This window comes from Halyomorpha halys, unplaced genomic scaffold (genome assembly GCF_000696795.3).
Source record: "Halyomorpha halys isolate HHAL.00 unplaced genomic scaffold, Hhal_1.1 Scaffold819.1, whole genome shotgun sequence".
NCBI lineage: Eukaryota > Metazoa > Arthropoda > Insecta > Hemiptera > Pentatomidae > Halyomorpha > Halyomorpha halys.
Window position 1 is genome coordinate 504833 of NW_027106888.1, and position 4633 is coordinate 509465.

The window sequence follows — 4633 nt, forward strand, 5'->3', positions numbered from 1 at the left end:
AAAAGTAATGCTACTTAGAAGATTAAATAAAAAATAGGATGAAAATAATAGATAAAGAAGTAAAAATGTGTTTGGAAAATATATCAAAAAAACTAAAATAAATTTACTAAAGCAGAAAAAATAAATCATATGTACTAATAAATTAATAGTTTTTATAAACAAGAAAGTTTTCCTTAAGTTGAGAATTAAAAAAGAAAATGGGGGGTTATAATGACAATATAAAAATAAAAATAGGCTAAGCAATAATAATAAAATATAACAGATTAATTGAGGTTTAAATCTAATGTAACCAGGGGGGTGGCGTCAGTGGAAGGCTTCCAGATCCTCGGCTGTATTAATGATGACAACAGGTTGGCCATCTTCTCGGCGGCATCTGACTCTCCCTCGAGCGAACCAAACGTACCTCAATCTACCAGCTGCCTTCACCTGCCTCGCCAGCCAGTACAGGTGTCTATTGGCGGGGGTCATCTCTTCGCCTATATAGATCCTTTTGTCGCTGTCCCAGCCGAGATGCCTGGTAGTGAAATCTCTTTTTACCTTTCGGAGCCGTATCACCTCGTCGCGGACAGTAGAGACTTATGGACGAATTCTTGCGGGGATGGGACGTAGCAGTTTACCAGGTGTATATGGACGACCTATTAGTGTTCAGCAAATCAGAGAGTGACCATGTGAAACACTTGAAGAGCGTGTTCCAGAGAATGAGGGAGTTCGGCCTCAGGCTTTTCGAGAAAAGTCAGCACTAGGGCAAGAGCAGATCAATTTTTTGGAACGTACCATCTCCCGGCAAGGTGTGAGAACGGACGTCCAGAACGTGTTGGCTCTGCAATGGATGGAGTTACCAACAGACATAAAGGGGATTCGGCGATAACTAGGAGCATTAAATTACTATCGGAGGTTTGTTCCAAATATAGCAGAGTACCTTGTGTCCCTCAATAATTTGTTAAAGAAAGGAAGCAAGATAGTAGTGACACCAAATATAACACATAACATCCGGAAATGCATTGAGCAACTTCAACGGGAACCAGTTCTTGCATTCCCCGACTTCGAGAAACAGTTTACGCTCACAACGGATTCAAGTGAATATGTTCTAGGAGCGGTGTGACTGAAGAGGGAGAGCGTCCTGTAGCCTATGCCAGTCGGCGTCTCACAGAAGTGTAAGCCAGATACAGCGCCTTAGGACGGGAACTTCTAGGAATCGTGTGGGCAGTAGAGCATTTTTGGCCCTATGTGTTTGGAAGGCGTTTTAGGGTCCACACTGATCATAGACCTTTGCTGTGGGTAGGGAAATAGAAAGAGTAATTCGCGCGTATCACCAGATGGAAGGAGATCCTCAACCAGTGTAATATGGAAATCACATACAAGCCTGGTAAAGACAATGTTGTTACAGACTTGCTCTCAAGGGCGATAATGGTCAATGCAATCGAGGATAATCAGGGAGAAACATCTGGACATCCTAGACAGTTCTTAAGAGAGTGGACCCCGGAAGAAGAACAACAACCAGGCATAGAGGAGAGACATCTGAAGATGATGACTCAACTATGGAAAGACCGGCCCAGATGGATGAAATTGATTAAATCATTAATGATAAACGTCACCAAATCATTAGGAAAACCAAAACCTCGGGACTACTGAAGATGGAGCATGGAAAATACGCAGCAGTAATGTTGTGATTATATGGTCCCAGCCTAGTCTGAGGGAGAATCAAATCTGCAGGGCACTAAAGAAGGCATCGAGGGCCGGATAAATCTATCATCTATACGTAAGAAATGCAGTGCTATGGGATAAAACTCGGCGTCTTTGGCGGACGGAACGGAATTGGGGTGGACCGGCTGTTTATACAATGTGCAATGATGGCAGAAACTCTCTGACACGGAACGCCAAAAAGAAGGTGACTTGCGTATCACCAGGGGAAGACCAACCATAGAGGGCTGAACGAAACGCTACAGGCGTTGCGCCGTAGATACTTCTGATGGGGTATGAAGCACACAATTCAAGAAACCATCGACAGTTGTGATGTATGCCTGACTGCGAAATATGATAGACACCCACCTCAAACGATCCAGGAGGAGACGAAGCGATGGAACGAGCGATTGCAGCATACAATCATTCCATACACTCGTTCACTGGGTTTTCTACTTTTGCGATTATTTTTGGACTGCGGGGACGCCGTAGAAATTACCAATATACAGCGACTAAGGAGAGTAATATCGCCGTTAATTGTATGATATGGAGGAAGATGTGGGCTAAAGTCAAGGACAAAATTGAGAAGGAGAAACGGAGAAGAGTAACTAGACAAAATCTCAATGTTCGCGATCTAATGGGCAACCTAAAAATTGGGACGGTGTTGTACCTGAAAGTGGGAACTAATAGAGGTGCAGAGGTACGAAGGCCCATTCAGAGTGGTCACGATTAGGGAACACAATACTGATATCATAGAAAGCTTGAAAGAACCTAAAAAGTTAAGGATAGTTCACCTAGAACAATTAAAGCTTCCTGCAACAGCGGTATCATGATGTACGGGATTATACTCACCTTCCTTCTGGAGGCCAATATTGTAAATTTTTTATTTTATTTTTTTTCATTCTGTTCACTTTAGGGACTTTATAATGATTTATATGAGACTGTATTTTTTTGTTGTTTGATTTGTCTAATTTTTTTTTTTTGCATAAACATAGTACTGTTATTTTGAGCCCTATTTTAGTATTTTGATATTTATTCATGCTATTTCCCATCAAAAATTTGAAATAAATACTCAAAATGATTACAGTAGTTTCCGTTATTTTAATTAATAACCTTACGATGAAATGGCAGTAAAAATAGTAATTCTTGCCTAGTTAATGCTTAAACAGTAAATGGGAAATCTACATTTAATTATTCTGTTTATGATTTAAAAATACCATCATTAGTTTGTAACTTTTAACCTCTTGTTCAAATAGTGTGTTTTTTCTGGTAATTGTAGGAATTAACAATATTCTAAAAAATACACATTGGCTTCATAACAGCCAAACCTTTTGCCCTGCAAGTTTTTACAAACTTAATAAGCAACTTGACAGGATTATTTTTACTGATTTTGGAGTACAGCGATGACATGCCCTTTGCTTCTCCCCCTTTACAAACTATTTAATTTGCAGTCAGAAACAGAATTATGAATGAATTATTTATTTGTCAATTGCAACCCAATGGGGTTTAGAATAGAGTGAGATGGTTTCCGTGGTGGAGACTAATCCCATACAAGAGGAAATATTCTTGGTCTCACCCCCACTCTTAGAAGATTCAGTTACAGCAGGTAATGGCCATCAGCTCAGCGATTTTCTTCAGGTCATTCTAGCACATCGGCATTAGGCAGGATTGTTCATGAACTAACCAGAATAGGACCAGTGCATTTACAGGTCAAACCACCCCTGCAGGTTTACTTAACAAACTCAATCTACTGTCACCTAGTTGCATAATTAATTTTGTTTAAATTGTTGATTTTATTTAAGTATTAATATTCCTGTTGTATTAAATTTTCACACTGTAACTCTCTATAATTTATACTGTCACCTTAAATTATAGTTATTCTTCCTAAATATGTAGCCATCTTAGGGCGAGGACTGTGGAGAATATGAAATTGTAAGTTATGAGGTAATTTTGTTTCCAACATAGGGTTTTGGCTTAGAACACAGTCTAAACCTAGATTATCTTTAACGATTGAATTTTATTATGTTATGTTTAATGTTAGAATTTTAAGTTAAAACAATAAACTGTAATTCCTGACAGGCATTGGTATTAATTGTACAAATTAATACCAATTTGTTATTTTACTTATCGATTCGTAACTGATTTCAGATTATGCTTAAAATTTAAAGTCTATTACGTGAATTTCTTTATATGCATGGTAAATCATTTATCTTTTTATTTCTATAAAACTTGTGACTTTAGGGCTGCCCGTAGCTCAGTGGTTGGGCACAGTCTTACCATTTTGAGATTTATTGGTGGTGCCGGTTCAAATGTCACCTGGGGCATTGTCTTTTTTCATTTAGTGGTGGTCCACTTGTGACTTTCATTTCTTCTCAAAAATCATTGCTTTTTTGTTCCACCAATTAGTCTACTCCTCGAGAGGGTTCTGCAGTTTAGGAGTTGCTGGTTCAGTGGGGGTAGAGCAGCACAGTTGCGACAGGGGACACGGCAAGGGCATTTAGCAGCGTAACTTCAGAAAATCCCAAGCTAGCTGGACAAGTTTACTAGACAACTACACAGTTTTACTGGACACGGTTTGACTACTGGACAATTTCTACAGATTTAAAAAAATTAACACTTTTAAAAACATTTCTTGTTGTAATTCTTACACTTTTCTTTTGCACACTTTACACAAAATTCTTACCTATTTCTTTTGCAAAAGTATGGCAGAGAGAGCAAAACTTTATTCAAAAAAAGTTATGCTGCGTAACAGTATTGGGTTGCTAAATCCACAGCATACTTTAATCTAGTCAGACAATGTTTTTAAATCTTATAAAATATAGGCATAGTAAACTTATTATATATAATAGTAATAAATGATTTTTTTTGTTCTATCATTTCTTGTTTCTATATTACTATATACTATACTAAAATTAATCTTTATTTTTTTTTTTTTATAAGTATATATTACTTC